At 33.9% G+C, this 20,004-nt stretch overlaps 1 protein-coding gene across 3 annotated transcripts in view; it reads right to left on the bottom strand.

Moving 5' to 3' along the window:
• The window catches only part of GRIA2 (glutamate ionotropic receptor AMPA type subunit 2), a 160,448-nt gene that overhangs the window by 4,890 nt on the left and 135,554 nt on the right, over window positions 1–20,004 (bottom strand). The window lies entirely within an intron of this gene.

The raw sequence follows: 20,004 nt of genomic DNA, 5'->3' as shown, positions 1-20,004 counted from the left end.
TATTTAGCTTAAAATTAACTAACTCAAAAGCAAAGATAGGAGTTCCTGTTGTGGCTCAGCAGTAATAAGCCCAGCTAGTATCCATGAGGATGCAGGTTCAGTTCCCAGCCCTGCTCATTGGGTTAAGGATCCAGCATTGCTGTGAGCTGTGGTGCAGGACTCAGATGCAGCTCAGATATGGCATTGCTGTAGCTGTGATGTAGACCAGCAGCTGCAGCTCTAATTGGACTCCTAGCTTGGGAACTTCCATATGCCGTAGTTGAGCTGCTGCCACTCACAAAAAAAAAAGCAAAGAGCGACCTCCTATGAGTCATTTAATATTTTATTCAGACTAAAAAGAAAGCTGAGCACAGAGTTGGAAAGCCATAGCATTTGAATGTCTTCTTATTTTTCTTTTCCAAATTTTCTCAGCTGACTTGCATCCCTCTAGAGAAGAAGACTGTGAATAACCCTTTTTATTAACCTAATATAGAAAGTTTGAAATGGAAACATGAACTTGAAAAGTACTTTTAAGAGTTATAAGGACTGGGGACTTTCTATTTGTTTTTTTTTACTCTGAGGAATTTAAAAAATATAATCCTTATCTTAGAAAAGGCAAGAATAAGGCAATTCATTGCAGGCATAATGTAAATCCATATTTGCTTAACAGGGTTCCGTAGGGTGTAGAGCATGTTACATATATGTGAAAGCACTGTATTTTGGTGAAAATCTAGGTCAAGAGTAAATAAAGTAGGAGTAAGCTCATCTCCCTGAATTTAGAATACATCCAACAGAGGAGGTGCTCAGACACTGGCTGCATTTTCTCGTTGTTAACATTTAAATATGGGCTGAAGTCCTGAGACAGCCCTTGCATCATGTAAGTCCTGTTGTCTCTGCTGTGAAAAGACCCAGATGTCCTTCCCCCAAAGAACTTTCACCTGAAATTTATAAAAGTTTCTTACTTATTAAGAATCCATCTATCATCTAATATTCTATCTAAACTCTTAAAATTTTTTATATCTTTTTAAAAAAATTTTCTTTTTATGGCCACACCTGCAGCATACGGAAGTTCCCAGGGCTAGGGGTCTGAGAATCAGAGCTGCAGCTGCAGTGTCTATACCACAGCCAAGGCAACGATGGATCCAAGCAGCATCTGCGGCCTATGCCACAGCAATACCAGATTCTTAACCCACTGAGAGAGACCAGGAATTGAATAAACATTCTCATGGACACCATGTTGGGTTCTTAACCTATTGAACCACAATGGAAACTCCTATTTCTATTTCTAAATAAGGTCTTTTCTTAAGATATAGATCTAAAACTCCATTATCTAGTGAATCAGGTTTCCTCTCTGTTGTGAAAACACACCTATGAGGGTGAAAGCTCCACCAGAACCCAACTAGGGAAATTTTATCTTCATGATCGTAGTGTCTGGCACAATAGCTAACACATAAAAGATTCATAATTAATGTATGCTAATTGAATATCCTGGAACTGTTTAGAAAGAATAAGATCATTTTTTGCCTTATCTGCATCTTTGCCTACTGTTGAACATATATATATATATATTGTTTTATCCTATTTTCTGCCCTTAAATTCTCTACCAAATTGGAAGATGTTACAATGTTTGAATTGGATTAGACATCATGCAATCTTATTAAATTTCAAGAGTTTTTGTATAAAAACTGTTTATGAAAAACCCATATCAAATATAACACTCAATGGAGAAAAGCTGAACGCCTTCCCACTAAAATCTGAAACAAGACAAGGATGCCCACTCTCAGCATTTTTATTCAACATAGTATTGGAAGTCCTAGCCACAGAAATCAGACAAACAAAAGAAATAAAAGGTATCCAAATTGGAAGAGAAGAGGTAAAACTGTCACTGTATGCAGATGACATGATGCTATATATAGAAAACCCTAAGGATTCAACACAAAAAATACTCGAACTGATCAATGAATTCAGCAAAGTAGCAGGATACAAGATTAACATTCAGAAATTGGTTGCAATTCTGTATACTAACAATGAAGAATTAGAAAAGGAATACAAAAATACAATGCCATTTAAAAACACAACCTCTAAAAAAATTAAATACCTAGGAACAAACCTGACCAAGGAGGTGAAAGAGAACTATATGCTGAGAACTATAAAATGTTAATCAAGGAAGTTAAGGAGGATTCAAAGAAATGGAAAGATGTTCCATGCTCCTCAGTTGGAAAAATAAATATCATAAAAATGGCCATATAACCCAAAGCAATCTACAGATTCACTGCAATCCCTATCAAATTTTCCTGTCAATTACCCATGACATTTTTCACAGAACTAGAACAATCCAAAAATTTATATGAAAACATAAAAGACCCAGAATTTCTAAAGAAATCCTGAGGAACAAAAACCAACCATGAGGCATAACTCTCCCAGAATTCAGGCAATATTACAAAGCCACAGTAATCAAACAGTGTAGTACTGGTACCAAAACAGACATAGAGACCAATAGAACAGAATAAAGAACTGTTATATATACAGCCATTAAAAAGAATAAAATAATGCCATTTGCAGCGACATGGAAGGAACTAGATAGAGACTCTCATACTAAGTGAAATAAGTCAGAAATGGAAAGAAAAATACCATATGATATCACATATCTGGAATCTGATATATGGCACAAATGAACATTTCCACAGAAAAGAAAATCATGGACTTGAAGAACAGAGTTGTGGTTGCCAAGGGGGAGGGGGAGGGAGTGGTAGGCACTGGGAATTTGGGGTTAATAGATGCAAACTATTGTCTTTGGAATGGATAAGCAATGAGGTCCTGCTGTACAGCACTAGGAACTATATCTAGTCACTTATGATGGAGCATGATAATTTGAGAAAAAAGAATGTATACATGTATGTGTGACTGGGTCACCTTGCTATACATTATAAAAATTGACAGAACACTGTAAACCAGCTATAATGGAAAAAATAAAAATCATTTAAAATAAAATTTTAAAAATAAAAGTTTTTGTAATGTAAATTCTCACAAAAAGTGATATCAAAATGTTTTGAACAAAATCATAGGCTGATAGAGTTCAAATTTTCACAATTATTTTATAAAATCATCTACTAAATATGAATTTTGAAATATCAAATTTGTAGCATTAAAAAATGTTACACAAAATGCTCCATAAATATGGATGCTCTTTAAAGAAAATCCAAAAATTAGCAATGAAGTGAAAGGAAAAACACAAATTAAACTTTACCAGATGACCCAGCAATACCACTCTTGGGCATAAATCCAGACAAAACTTTCCTTTAAAAAGACACATGCACCCACATGTTCATTGCAGCACTATTCACAACAGCCAAAACATGGAAACAACCCAAATGTCCATCAACAGATGATTGGATTAGGAAGATGTGGTATATATACACAGTGGAATACTACTTTGACATAAAAAAGAACAAAATAATGCCATTTGCAGCAACACGGATGGAACTAGAGACTCTCATCCTGAGTGAAGTAAGTCAGAAAGAGAAAGACAAATACCATATGATATCACTTATTTCTGGAATCTAATATATGGCACAAAGGAACCTTTCCACAGAAAAGAAAATCATGGACTTGGAGATAGACTTGTGGTAGCCAAGGGCGAGGGGGAGGGAGTGGGATGGACAGGGTGCTTTGGATTAATAGATGCAGACTATTGCCTTTGGAATGGATCACCAATGTGATCCTGCTGTGTAGCAATGGGAACTATGTCTAGTCACTACGATGAAGCATGATAATGTGAGAAAAAAGAATGCGTACATGTATGTGTAACTGGGTCACCATGCTGCACAGTAGAAAAAAAAATTATGTATTGGGGAAATTAAAAAAAAAAAGATTTCTCTGAAAGACTAAATTTTTGGCAGGACATTTAAATGTGTTAATCATGTCAAAAGATAATATTCACTAAGTGAAGCAAAATTTACTCTTTCATTCATAAATGCTTTCCCAGTTATAGGTATTTCTCAATGTATGAATAGAATAGTCTTTCTAAGGATTAAATGATTTTAAGATGCAATATAAGAAAGAAAATGCAATGCTATATAGTATTCTGATTGTTACTCTATCCCCTGTCTTTGTGATTTTGAGTTATTTGGAAGAGATGAAAGTTCTGATATGTTTATCTAGTTATATAAGATACAAAGTTCTACTAAGATAAATCAGACATGTTTTATAATCAGGCTTCACATGTATTATAACAAGGCTTTTTTTTTTTTTTGATTGAGCAGGATTTTATAATAAAATTGTGGACTAATAAAACCTATAAATTATCTAAGATCCTGAAATAAACATCACTTATTTGAATAAAGTTGAAAGGAAATTTTTCCACAGGTCAGAATTTTTGAAAGATACTATTTTTCCACAAATGGATCAATTCATTTGTCTCCTAGGTGTTAGTTTACATCCTTAACTAAGTGAATGAAATGTATTCATAACTATAGCTGTCCAATGATACTTGTTTGAACAAATCTGGCCAGAGTAAGTATAATTCATGAACAGTACAATTCTGTTATGTTGAAAATTATCATTTGTTAGAGCAAAGAATTTATTGATTTGAACTTTCTAGCCACCTTCAAAAAAAATAGTAGGAAAAATATGACCACATGTTTACTGAGAAACAGTTCAAGGGATCTGTATTTAATTTCTATTAGCAATATCAGAAAAATTCTTAATCTAAACTAAATAGCCAAGTATGTGATCCCCAGATATCATGATGCCTTGTTCTTCTCCAAAACCTCAGCAATTAAAAAAGTAAGCAGCTAGAAAGCAATCCAGGGGCAAAGTGAAATTCTCCTCTAGGCTTCCCATCCAAAAGCCTGAACAATAAATTATAGTTATTTTTATTGCCAAGACAATTTAGGTGACAGTGTTTAATTTGGCCTAATTTATAAGTTCATGGGTTATCTGGCACACTGGAAAGCATACCACAGTCTTCCTAACCACTTCGGCCGCTTGACCAACTCATTTCTTAGATGTATAAATAGACCAAAAAGGAGAAAAAATGGGGATTTTTTTCCAGGTTAATAAAATCCTATGTTGTCAACTAAGGTAAGCATAAAAATAGTACTTTGTATTAAAATTCTTTATTTCAACAACTCATGCCACATACATTATTTTACATCAAAATCATTCAGAATATTTAGCCACTGAAAAATACAAATCAAATACTCATTAAACTGAGCCAACCAGCCTTTTTGTGTGGACTTCAAAAATGAGTGCCAGCCAATGATGATTGCCACCCTCATAAGCCATGTCTAAATTTGAGCATGTTTTAGCAGAGTAGAAGACAGAAGACACCCACACATAAAAACATCCTCTACCCACCGAGTGAGGCCAGGATCCGAACCTGCGTCCTCATAGATACTAGTCAGATTCGCTTCCACTGAGCCACAAAGGAAACTCCTAAAAGCTTCATCTTTCAATAGCTCACTTTACCACGTGTATTAAATCTTTTAAACATCCAAGACTGTAAAATTATTTTTTTGAAACTCTTACAAAACAAGTTGTAGGAGAAAAGCATGTGATGTTAAGACATAGTCCTGGAGAGAAGTAAAAAAGTCAGTAAAGGATTGAACAGAATGGTTAGAAAAATAGGGGAAAACATGAGAAAATGCTAGGATTTCCTGAACTCAGGAAGGAAAAAGTGTCAAAATAATTTGCACTATGGTGTTAAACATGGCATGGCTTTTACAGAGCATGAAAACACACACAACACATTTCAATGGGGCCAGAATGGCATTAACTGACTATTTTAGGAAGGCAATTTTTGAAGTTCTAAGGGATGTGAGAGAATGAAGGAGGAAATTCTGTAATGAAGAAAGGAGGCTCTAGGAAACAAATTTATAAAATTATCAGCTAAAGGAAGGGAAAAAGAGAAAGTGAAGATAGAGCACTGTGCCAAGAAGGACTTTGCACAATTTCAGCACATCTAAAAACAGGTTGAAGGCCACGGAGAAGCAGCCTGTGGAGATGGAAAGACTAAAGACGGTATTAGGGGATACATTTTAGGGCAAGGTCTTCGATAATGGGAAAGAGATGGTGTTTGTCAGATTTCCCACTGTGGCATAGCAGGTAAGGATCGTGTGTTGTCTCCGTGGTGGCTCAGGTTGCTGCTGAGGTATGGGTTATATTCCCAAGCCTGGTGCAGTGGGTTAAAGGTCCCACTGTGGCGTAGGTCTCAGCTGCAGCTCAGATTTGATCCCTGGCATGGGAACGTCCATATGCCCTGGGCACAGCAAAAAAATAAAAAATAAAGTGTGTCAAAGGCCCAAATGGAGATATTACTAGCTTGCACGACTATTCCTCTGGCTGGTAGAATAAAAGCCTGAAGAATAAATTGTGTTGCCAAACATAAGAGCTAAATCTTCTATGTTTTGTTTTAATAGATTCTCCCAAAAAACCACCCCCAGTAGAACATTATTTTTCGCCTTAACATACTTGAATATGATTTAGGTTACTTATAAGAGAGTAAAATACCTAAGACAAAAATCCATCTTGTCCTCATTTCAAAGACTTTAGATTACTAACATTAACACAAGACTTTGGTAGGTGGTGGTCACACAGCATACCTATCAAGCAAACATTGCATTTATATTCCAATATGTAAATTCATTTTTGAGGTTATGAGCTGAGAACACGCTGCAAAACATAAATAAAAAGAGTATAATAATGAAAAAACAAAAGTGCCTTGAAACTTGGCTCTTATTTCTTATTTTGATACTACTTTTTCACTTCATTAGTCAAAAATAGGAGAAACACAAAAATGAAAGGAAAAAGAAAAACAGAAAATCTAGAAAATATTCTGTATTTCAAGTATTACCATAATGTACGATAAAGTCCCTAGACCTCTTCTGAGTCTTTTTAAATCAGTGTTGCTAACAAAAGTTAATCTCATCATATGGATAAAAGTAAAAGACTGTTTATTTTTAAGTTTTTCTTTAAATTTAAAAAGAAACTCATTATTTTTCCTGATGGAAAAAAAAAATGCAGCGGCAGAAATGACCCTGCCAAATAAAATGGGGAGGGAAAATTAAGAAGTTTTGTCATACCAATAAATACTTTCAGAGTATTTATTGTTTCAACTGAACAGTTCTTATTCATCTTTTAGCTAAAGAACATGAGTTTTTGCTCATATATTGATTTTTATTTTGTCATCTCATATAATCTTTTATACATTTACTTCATGTAAAAATTTATAGGAACCATTTAAATGAAGTCAATGTAAATATTTTTTAGACATTCCTTTGATCATTTAGCTTTATTAAAACTTGATGTTTAACATTATAACTTCTTGGATTTAAAATAAAAGAAAAATTAATATTCAGATTATCAATTCCATGAAGTCATGAATCAAGTCAGTGGGAAGTATTTTTAGAATCATTAAAATCAGATGTAAATCAGATGTACAAAGTATGATCATTTAAATGAAGTCATAGTATTTCTTTCTTACTAAAATTCAATAATTAGTTATTTATAGATAATCACAGCTTATGAAATATTTTACAGAAGTGTGGTTTGATTTGTTTGATTTCATGAGGATTTTTCTATATTATTAATGTTTCAATTTGCATAAAAGTGACTTTCCAATAATATTAACACAATTCATGTCAAACTATGTTTCTAGCTATTTCTCAGCTTTCTTTCTTTTTTTTTTTTTTCTTTGTTTTAGGGCTGCACCTGTGGCATATGGAATTTCCCAGACTAGGGGTCAAATTGGAGCTGCAGCTATGATCGCATATTTTATTTTTTAATAGGGTTACTCATTTGACCCATTTATGTTTTATTGTGAGCAGAGACTATCTTGAATATCATCAATACATTTGAAAAAAATCCTGATATTAATCCTGTGCATAAGATGGAGAGTTATGGTTACCAGAATTAGAAGAGTTTATAATTAAATTATCAATCACATCCAAGGAATATTTATTGGTTATTAACATGCAAATACCAAGCTGAAGGGAAATGTTTGTGATACCACTGATTCCATTAATAGCCCCATTGTGTTCAGTCAATTTGGAAATGGATACATAAATGGCAAATGTTTCAAAGTTTCAGATATTAGATAAGATAATTGATATTTCAATTTCATAGGTTTGGGCAAATAAGCCAAAAACCCAGGTAAAATTTAACAAGGATGAATGCAAAACCTGGCATGTGGTTTCAATCAATAGCATTTCTCAGAATGGAAGACCTGGGGCTTACTATAATTCACCCACGTTTCCAGTAAACAACAACTTAAGGGCTAGCTATTCATATGATACAGTCACCACAAAAGCTAACAGACTCGAAAGCTTTCAATGGAATAAAGTCCTCAGTGACACAGTTGCAATTTCAAACTCCCAAAAGCCAGAAAGGAAATGTGAGTGAATGAAACAGACAGGAACAGGTGGTAGAGAAGGGCATGTTTAGTAATTAGATAGTCCACTCTTTTTCTCTTCTTTTTAAAAAATGTAAACATTGTGTTGCCAAAGAGCACAAGAATTCAGGTTGGAATCAGTTTGAAACCTGAATTTTCAGATTCTGGCTAAGATCCTTTACAGTTAGAACAAGTCACACACCATATCTAGATACCACATTTTAAGAATAATACTGAAAAGCCTGCATTCAAAGGATATAGAGACAAAATTTGAAAACACAATTTAACTCAATTCCTAGGCTAGTGATGAGAAAATTTTAGAAGAGATAACAGTTATTTTCATGTATTTGATTCATCAGTATTATAAAAACAAAAGCAAATACTTTTTGGTCAGAATTTGATCTGACCAATACAAATTGGTCAGAATTAGGACAAATGAATGAAAATACTTAGAAGGCACCTATCGGTTTTAAAGAACTTTCTAAAAACTGTAACAGTAAAGACTAAAACAAAATGGAATTGAATGTTAAGAAAAGCCAAGTCAACATTCACAAGGCATACTCAAGAATGATTTGGATGGTTTATGCTCCATAAATGTCATAATAGTTCAAATATGAACAGACATTGAGAAATAATTTATAACTCAAGTCCTACGGTTAAAGATGAGAATGCTGATGCCAGCTGACATCCACAGAACAGAAGGAACTTTATCTGCAACGTGAGACTTACTCCTAAAGCACCTTTAATGAGCTGCTTCCTTGTCCAACCTCAACAACATGTCTGAAGGAATAGAGCATTTTAAGTGTGGATTTTTAAAAGTACTTAAAAGATATATGCAATCATAGGAAAATCTGTTTTTTGTTGGCTAACTATTCTAGTCTAAAAGGGTTTGAGATTCTTTTGTTTGGAATCAACAGATTTTCACAAGAGCACACTTGTTTTAAGAAACTCTACTGGATTGTTTGCTCTGAATCCTATAACAAGTTAATACTACTTTAGCAAATATTTTGGTGTGTTCCACTGCTGTTTCAGAATGCTATTTCAGCAATCCAAGGTTATAAAAGGAAAATAAGGAAGTCTCAATACAAGGACGAAATTTCTTCTAATAATTTTATTTAAGAAATTTAAGGTTTAATTGATTAATATTTTAGTGGAAATTTTTAATGTGTTATATGTCATAATATAGAGTATACAGTTGACCTTTGAACAATTCAGAGGGTTAGTGGTGCTAATTTTAATTTTTAAATAAGAAAACAAGCAAGAAAATCTTGGAATTTAGAGGAAGTAACAAAAAAGAAGAAATGGTAGCAAAAGTCACTGAGTACTCATGAAAATACAATTAATATATAGTAGATATGTTGAGTCTCTTGGCTTATCTGTATGAATTTCTTTAGTAAATCAAAGACACAGTATTTTCTACTATCATTCTTACCTTCAGACATCACACTGCTTACCCAATGTGTAAAACTTATTGTATTCTGAAACAAACATTTTAAAGACATTGATAGAAATCTTTCAGTTAAAATGATTGAAGTTACTTCATATTATATTAAAGTATTGCCTTCCCTATGAAAGGATTTAGCTTAAGTCCTCATTCTTTTGCACTGTCAAGAATAGAAAACTAGTAGGAAAACTAGTTTAAGCAAAAGAATAATAAGACAATGTCTTATACATAGATAATGTCATATATATACATATATATATGTGGGTATACTAGCCACATTAAATATAAACTATATTTTATATGTATATATATTGAATACAACTGACCCTTGAACAGTATGTATTTGAAATACAAATGTCCACTTGTTAGTGGATTTTTTTTTTTTTTTACTAAAATCGTACTACAGTAGGACATGATCCAAAGTTGGTTGAAACTGCAGATGTGGAACTGTGTGTTTGGAGGGTAGTTGGTGAAGTTATATGCAGATTTTTAACTGTACAGGCTCAGGTCTATTAAACCCCCAAATTGACCAAATATATATTATAATATACTAGACACATTAAAATTTCTACATGCATGTAATTCATAATTTTAATGACTGGTATGTTTAATTTTGAAAAGCATAAATGTCCCTGTCTGCCTCTAATTTTATTTTAGCAATGATATGCAAAATTTATTTTTAACATAGACAATATTTTTAGCAGCATCGACCATAAGATTAGAGAGATCTTAAAAGTTTAAAATTTTAAATTCCACAAAACATCCCCTACTAAGATAGCACCTTTCCTTATTTTTTGTTTTTGTGTGTCTTATTTGGGGGTAGGGCTTTTTTTTTTTTCAATTGTGGTGAAAAAAATAGATGATATGAAATCCACTGTTAGAACAAACTTCTAAGTATACAATACAGTATTAATAAGTACATGCACATTGTTGTACAGAAGATTTCTAGAACGTGTTTCATTTTGCATGACTGAAACTACATCTGTTGAACAGCAACTCTCCATTTCCCCTACCCCCAGCCCCTGGCAACCACCATTCTCCTTTCTGCTTCAATGGATGTGACTATTTTTTTTTTTTATTAGCTTTTTAGGGCCACACACTCAGCATATGGCAGTTCCCAAGTTAGGGAGTTACAACTGCTGCCCTACACCACAGCCACAGCAACAAGCAATCCAAGCCGTGTCTGCAAACTTCACCACAGCTCACAGCAATGCCTGATCCTTAACCCACTGAGTGAGGCCTGGGATTGAGCCAGCATCCTCATGGATACTAGTCAAGTTCATTACCACTGAGCCACGATGGGAACTCCATAGGTGTGACTATTTTAGACACCATAAGTGGAATCATCTGTCCTTCTGTGACAGGTTTATTTCATTTATCATAACATCCCCAAGGTTCATCCCAATTGAAGCATCTAACAGGGTTTCATTCTTTTTTTAAGATGAAATAATATTCCATTGAGTAACATACTGCCTTTTCCTTATCTATTCATCCATTGATGATGAGTATTTAGGTTGTTTCCACCTCATGCTGCTGTGAATAATGCAGCAATGAATGTGGGAGTACAGATATCTCTCCAAGGTGTTGAGATATCTGGAAGTGGGGTTGCTGGATCCTGTGGTAGTTCTATTTTTAACTTGCTGAGGAAACTCCATAATGTTTAACATAGGAGCTACACCATTTTTGCATTCCCATCCACAGTGCACAAGTGTATGAATTTCTACACATCCTCACCAAAACTTGCTATTTCTGTTTTTTAATCTTTTTTCTAATGGTCATCCTAACTGGGGCGAAGTAGTATCTTGTGGTATTGATGCTCATTTCCTTGATGATTAGTGGTATTGAGCCCATTTTCATATGAACTACTGACCATTTGTCTTCTTTGAAGAAATGCACATCCAAGTCCATTCCTGAGTTTTTAATAAGGTTATACAGGTTTTTGCTATTGAGTTGTAGGAGCCCCTCATATATCTTGGATATTAACCTTCAGCAGATATATGGTTTGTAAATATTTTCTCTTATTCTGTAATAAGCTTTTTCACTGTGTTGCTTATTTCCTTTGCTGCACAAAAGCTTTTTAATGTAATTCACTGGTCTACTTTTGCCTTTGTGGCCTGTGTTTTGATGTCATAGTCAAGAAAGCTTTGCCAAGACCAAAGTCATGAAACTTATCTCTTTTGCTTTCTTATAAGGACTTTATTGTTTCAGATCTTACTACCAAATATGTGTTTTATTTTATGTTTAGCTTTTTAGGGCTGCACACATGGCATATGAAAGTTCCCAGGCTAGGGGTCAAATCAGAGCTCCAGCTTCTGGCCTACACCACAGCCACAGCAAGGCAGGATCTGAGCTGTGTCTGCGACCTACACCACAGCTCACAGCAATGCTGGATTCTCAAACACTGAGCAAGGCTAGGGATTGGACCTGTATCCTCATGGATACTAGTCAGATTTATTTCTGCTGTGCCACAATGGGAACTCCAAATATCAAATATTTAATCCATTTTGAGTTGGTTTTCATTCATGGCATAATATAAAGGTCCTTATTTGTTATTTATATATGGATATCCAAATATCTTGACACCTTATGAGGAGAATATCTTTTACCCCAATGTGGAGTCTAGGTGCCTTTGCCAGAGATCACTTAAATATATAGAATATGATGGCGAATGGTATGAGAAAAAGAATGTATATGTATGTATGACTGGTCATTATGCTGCACAGAAGAAATTGACACAACACTGTAAATCAACTATATTCTAACCTTAAAATTCAAAATATATATGAATATGTTTATTTCTATGTCCTCTATTATGTTCCATGGTCTATAAGTTGGTCTATAAATATATCTTTATGCCAGAGCCATAATGTTTTAATAACTACACCTCTAAAAAATGTCTTGAAGCCAGGGAGTATAAGGCTTTCACCACTGTTCTTATTTATCAAGCTTGGTTTAGCTATTTCTGATTCTTTGTGTTTCCATATGAATTTTAAAAATATTTTCCTATTTCTGCAATAACTAAAAAATGCATAGGGATTTTTATAGGGATTTCACTAAATCTGTAGGTCACTTTGTATAGTATGGACACTTCAATGTTTAATATTGAGTCTTTCAATCTATAAAATGTCTTCTTTGGAGATATGTATATTTAGGTTTTCTGCCCATTTTCATTTGGGTTGTTTGCATGAGCTGCTTCTTGTAAATTTTGGATACTAACTCCTTGTCAGCTGCATCACTTGCAGTATTTTGTCCTATTCTGTCAATTGTCTTATTATTTTGTCGATAGTTTATTTTTCCATGAAAAAGCTGATAAGCTGATTAGGTGTCATTTGTTTATTTTTGCTTTTATTTTAATTTTTTGGCTTGCAAGATTAAGACAATATTGCTACAATTTATGTCCAGGAATGTTTTGCCTACATTCTCTTCTAGGAGTTTCATGGTCTCATGTCTTATATTTAGGTCCTTAAACCATTTTGAGTTTATTTTTGTACATGGTATGAAGGAAGTTTCTGATTTCACTGATTTGCATTAGCTGTCCAGCTTTCCCAGCACCAATTGTTTAAGAGACTGTCTTTTCTCCATTGTATATTTTTTCCTTCTCTGCTGTAAATTAATTGACCATATATGCAAAGGTTTATTTCTAGGCTATTTTGTTCCATTGATCTATACATATATTTTTGTGCTAATACCATGCAGTTTTGAATACTACAGCTTTGTAATATTGTCTAAAGTCTGGCAGGGTTATGCTTCCAGCTTTGTTCTTTTTCCTCAGGATTGTTTTTGTGATTCTCAGTCTTCTGCAGTTCCATATACATTTTAGGGTTATTAGTTCTAGTTCTCTAAAAAAGAAGTCATGGGTATTTTTGATAGGTATTTTTGATTAAATCTGAAAATTGCTTTGGGTAGTAAGGCTATTTTAACAATATTAATTCTTCCAGCCTAAGAGCATGGGCTATCTTTCCATTTCTTAGAATCATCTTCAAATTCCTTTACCAATGTTTCATAGTTTTCAGCATATGGATCTTTCACTTTTTGGTTAAATTTACTCCTTAATATCTTTTTATTTTTGAGTCAATTTTAAACAAGATTTTTGTTTTCACTCTCTACTTCTGAGTATTCACTGTTTGTATAAAGAAATGCAACAGATTTATGTATATTAATTGTGTATCCTGCTATCTTGCTAAATTTGTTTATTAGTTCTAATAGCTTTTGTGTGGAGTCTTTAGGATTCTATATCTAGAGAATCATGTCATCTGCAAATAGTGACAGTTTTACTTCTTCCCTCCCAATTTGGGTACAATTTATTTCTTTTTCTTGCCCCACTGCTGTGGCTAGGACTTGAAATACTATGCTGAATAGAATTAGTGAGAGTGGCCATCCTTTTCTTGCTTCTGAATTTCATGGGAAGGCTTTTAGATTTTCAGTGTTGAGTATTATGTTCAGCTGATCTGTGTCTTTTGATTAAATTTTTAATCTATTTACATTTAAAGTAACTGCTGATAGGCAGTATATCAGTATTGCTACTTTGCTGTTTTCTGTCCATCTTATAGTTTTTTTGTTCCTCCTTTCTTCTCTTGTTGTAGTCCTTGTTTGCATTTTATTGATTTTTTTATTGTTGTTTTAACACACTTTGATTATTTTCTCCATTCATTTTATGTAACTTCTATAGTTATTTCCTTTGTGGTTACCATGGAACTTACATAAAATATTCATAGGTTTTGTACAAATATAAAAATATGTTTTAGGCTTATAACAATTTAACTTCAAATGCATACAAAAATCTCAACTCTTTTACATCTCCCAACACTTCATGTTATTGATATCACAATCATTTTTTACATTGTGCATTCATTATTTTATAGTTTTTTTACTTTTATATTTTAACCTATATATCAGAATTAAGAGACTTATGCAACACTGTTATGTCATTTATTCTGTATTTACCTATGTGTGTATTTTCACAAGTGAGATTTGTACTTATCTGTACTTCCCTATTGTTGTCTAGCATCCTTTCATTTCAACATGAAGGACTTCCTTAACCATATCTTGCAAGGTAAGCGTACTGTTGACAGTCTCTCCCAGCTTTAGTTTATCTGGAGAAGTTTTAATTCCTCATTAATTTTTGAAGGAGAGTCTTGCCAGGTATATTATTCTTGATTTTCAGAACTGTTTCTTTCAGCTCTTTTCATTTCCTCTGATCTACAAGGTTTCTGCTGATAAATTCAGTAGGAGTCTTGGGCACATGCATATGACAAGGCGTATTTCTCTTCCTGTTCCAAAATTCTTTGTCTTGGACACTTGACAATTTGATTATAATGTTTCTCAGTGTATACTTCTTTGAATTCCTCCTATTTAAGATTTTTTGGGTTTCATAAATCTGGATGTCCATTCCCAATGCTGCTCCCCCTCCCCCAGCACACACACACAAGATTTAGAAAAACTTTGACCATTATTTCTTTAAATAAACTTTCTGCCCCTTTATATCTCTCTTCTCCTTTTAGGACCTCCATAATGTGTATATTGGTCCTCTTTACAGTGTTCCATAAACTCCTTAAGCTTTCTTAACCTTTTTATCATGTTTTTTTTTTATCTTATTGATTCTCTGGATACTTTCAAATGACTTGTCTAAAGTTCGTTGATTTTTTTCTTCTGCTTGATCAAGATGATGTTGACTCCCTTAAGTGAGTTTTTTAATTCAGTCATTTCCAAAATTTCTTTGGTTCCTTTTTTAAATTTTCTACCTCTTTGTTAACATCTCAGGTTGTTCATGCATCATTTCCCTGATCCATTTGAGCATTTTTTGACAGATATTTGGAATTCTTTGTAAGATAATCCATGTGCTTCAATTTTTCTTTTTTAGTTTGGTTTATGGAGATTAATTTTTTTCTTCCTTTGGGCTACTTCTTTTTCCACATAACTTGTAAACGTATGTTGGTATCTGTGCATTTTTAAAAGAATAACTTCTCCCAGTCTTTACGGGGTGGTTTCATATAGGGGAAAATCTTCACTTGTCAGCCTGGCTTAGCATTCTAAAGGCCTCTCAATTTTTTTCTGTGGACTTGTATGTAAATTCCCAATTAGAGGGACTTATCAGTATCTTTTTTTTTAGAATTCCCATAACTTTTTGCTTCCTTTGGTAGCTGTCTTCAGTAAAACAAGTTTTCTAGAGATAGACTAAGGCACCCAGCTCATTTTTATTCTCAGTGGCCCCCAAGTTATAGACTATGCTGGGTCCAACTCAGGCAATAAAGAGTAAGTCCTTGAGGCATCCTCAAAAAGGCCAGAACATTGCATGCACATGCCACTCTTATCTTTCTCCCCCAAGGAAGTGGCTGCCAAGCCACACTGGCTTCTGTCTGCTCTGCTACAGGTTTCTTAAGCAGCAGCAAACCATCATTTCTCCCCCGTCCCCAGCAGTTTCAGGCATCTAGCATGTGCTTAGGTCCCATCAGTGCTCTGGCATAGGCAACACAGAAATCAGCCTGTTGAAAAGCCAAAGTTATAGACCCACACTCCATCTCTTTCCCTCCTTCCCAAAGGAAATCTGGAAGGTGGGGTTTTTCCCTCTTTTTCAAGAGATGGAAGAGAGGGTCAATGGTGAACATGTGCTTAGCTAAACCTTCACTTTTATTCTCAGTGGTCCTCAACCTGGTGGCTTATTTATTGCTTAGATTCAGGTAAGACAGAAACCAGTTCCTCTGAAATCTCAGAACATTAAAATACAGTCAAGTCTCCTCATTCTCTCTCCAGAGAGGAGCCAAGAGATGGATGTTTCCTCCCAATGGTGGTGAGCTATGTCAGGAGAAGCACTATGGCCAGTAGACTATGAATTTTCCTTACAGGGTTTGCCATAGCTGGTTTCACACTCACTCGGTTTTTAGGTACTTTTTAATTGGTTTTTCACAAAGAGAATTGGTCAATGTATTATTGAATCAATGTCTCTGAGGGGAAAGAGGCTCTGGGTCTTCCTAGTCCACTATATTCTGACATCACCCCCTTGGCTCTTTGTTTCTTTAGATTCAATTTTAAATATCACTTTTGGTGATCCTGATAATATCTGAGGTTTCCTGATTTCACCAATTGTCATTCTATTTCTAAAATCTCATTTCTCTGTGAAAATAAGTAGCCACCTTCACTAGCAACTTGTATTTGATCATTACACAATACGATTTGGGGCAAATGTATATGCTGGAAATATGAAGTGTAAATTACTTTAATATCAAGTTTTCCTTCAAATATCAAAGGCCTGATTAAAGAAGTCTCAAAATTTATCAACAATATTTATATTTAGTTCAGATTTTGATTCCAGCACATTCAAATGATTACAAAATTCAATTTCTCTTCTCTAAATAACTTGTGGACTGAAGTTATGACCATGGCAACTAGTGCAAAAATTCTAATAGAGATGGGCATGATGATTATTTTCCTTAAATACAAAAATAAAGTGATTTGACCACTAAGTCATTTAAAGTAACTGTACAAGTCTATACTGGCATTTGTCTTCTCCTAGGCATCTAAGCAGAAATTTAAGAAGAGTTTTGAGATGAGAGACTAATATCCAATTTTTTCTATTGTTTGAAACTTTTCTTGTAGAATAATTGTCCTCATGGTAGTGGGAAAGGACTTTCTCTTTAATAAAGACAGCAATAGAAAGCCTCCTATAATTTTACTAGAATCAAATTATCCATCCACTGATAATGTGGGCTCTCACTCTGCCCCCACTTTGAGTCACAGGTATGGTCTCTAAATGAAATGATCAGATGGAGAGCACACTGATACTAGCTGAGTATGGCCATAGAAAGAAGACATAGACCAAAATGACATAGTTACCCTGGGAGAAGATATCATTTTGCACCATCATCGTAATTGAGCAAGTAGACATACCCTTTTCTTTTTCCTCCCATAGCACTTTGTTCCCAGAAAACAACATTCAGTATGGTCTTTCCTACATTTATTTCTGAATTTGCGAACTACTTAATGAGCTCCAAGATATTTAAATTGACATTATATTTTAAAAGAAACATTGACAATGTCTTCTAAAATTTTGACCTTTCCTTAAACCAGCTGTTAAACTGGCCACACCGTTAAACCAGCCACACTGTTAAACCAGCCACATCTAGTTGAAATGATAGAATACAGGCTTTCCCCAGGCAGCTTAGGCTAAAATTACCCTTAAAGTCCTTAAGATTCAATACTGTCCTAAGATGTTTTGTTGAATGGTGAGAACATTCAAAATGTGGAGAAAGAAAACTGCAACCAGAAAGGAAATGATTTCAACTTGTCCTGGATTATCTGGAGAAGTCTTGGGCCTACAGAGTTGTCATTCTATTTCTAAAATCTCATTCCTCTAGAAAAATAAGATTTTTATGACTAATCAAGCACCAAAAAACACTAAAAAAGAAAAATCTGTAATAGTAGGACTAACAATGCCATGGGTGACTTACAACATATCCTTATAGTGCTACTTATGGCTAATTTATTCACATGCGGTATTTATTTATTACTGAGTACTTTATAAACTATTTAAATAAATAAACATGGATAAAAGATCTATAAAGAGTCTATTTTGATATCAGTAATATACATAAGGCCATATCCACTTCTGTCCCAAAGTATTTGAAAGACATAATATATATGTGTGTATATATATATTCATATATACAAAGCTAAAAATATGCATACATATATATTCATATAAACAAAGCTAGAAGTATATATACATATTTATACCTACACATAAATAGGTGATATAAAGGAAAACATGAAAGAAAAATATTTTGCTATAACAGAAATAATGAAGCAAGCATGGAGAACCATCACAAATTAGTGAAATCTGTTCTATAAAATATCAGTAAAGAAATCATGCTGCATCAATGGTAAACACAAGCAGTAAATATAAAAAAAGTAACTATAATTAAATAGCACTCAATGCAGTTCTATAGGAAGCTGTTATAATGGCTGAAAATTTTTCATTTGTAAATATACTTTGATCAATGTATTATATGTAAAGATAAGTAACTGTAAATTATGCTACACAAGGAGTTAAAAAAAAGCTTGATGATTTTAAAAGAATAATCTAAATTATAGTAATTATCTTATACTTGTGATTCTTATATAGTAAAGGAAAATTTCAAACTAATCCTTTCATTCAGGTAAGGAACCCCTGCATTAATACTACATGTTGGATTTCCCACTGTGGTGCAATTAAGATTGGCACCATCCTGGGAGCAGTGGGAAGCAGGTTCAATCCCAGGCCTGGCTTAAGGATCCGGTGTTGCCGCAGCTACGGCTTAGGTCATGACTGGGGCTAGAATCTGATCCCTGACCTGGGAACTCCATATGCCAAGAGGTAGCCAATAAAAAAAAAAAATATATATATATATATATATACACATACTACGTTTATCATTTATACTATTTGTAAGCTCTGTGAAAAGTCTACAATGTGGGATAACAACAGTATGATTTTATGGACTATCATTAGACTGAACTGATATTCTGAGAATGGAATAATTTACTTCATTAAATAAGAATAGGAATAACTTTAACAATATTTTAGAAGTCACTCTTCCCAACACCAGTATAATTAAAGCAGACCACTTACTCCGAGATATACTCTGTCCCTCATCCTCCCAGAGGAAAGAGACAGACTGCAATGTGAGGATTTTTAGCACAGGCTTGGAGTTAAAGAAGTGCTTCCTTTATGCAAGTTAATAATTGTGTTTCATGGATTGACAGGCCAATGATAGGTTTATTTATAAAGCCATTTTCTATACCCCAAATCTAAGCTTCTGTAGGAACATAATGCATATAGTTCCCATAAAATCATTTTCTAATCAACCTCATCTAATTCAAAATATGTCCTCTTATTGAGAGAAGAAATGATAAAAAATGGGAAAGTCTAAAAATAGTGGTTTATAATTGAAAGCCTAATTCTTTCTTAATTATAGGTATGTTACAGTGGCACTATGATTAGGGAAGATCGGTGGCTCTAAAATGAGTAAGACTTTATCATTCATTCTGTAGGAGGATGTACATGGGTTCCACAAGCAAAAAACCTCTGGAAAATGAACACGCAGGGTCTATTTCCTCACATCTCTTGGTGGTTACAAGGTTGTCCTCTATTTATTCTCTCTCTAGCAGAACAAAGTATTTCATTCATGTTTGTTTCCCTGAATGTCACATAAAGAAT

This window comes from Phacochoerus africanus, chromosome 10 (genome assembly GCF_016906955.1).
Source record: "Phacochoerus africanus isolate WHEZ1 chromosome 10, ROS_Pafr_v1, whole genome shotgun sequence".
NCBI lineage: Eukaryota > Metazoa > Chordata > Mammalia > Artiodactyla > Suidae > Phacochoerus > Phacochoerus africanus.
The sequence above is the reverse complement of the archived record's forward strand: the minus strand, read 5'-3'. Positions and strand labels throughout refer to the sequence as shown.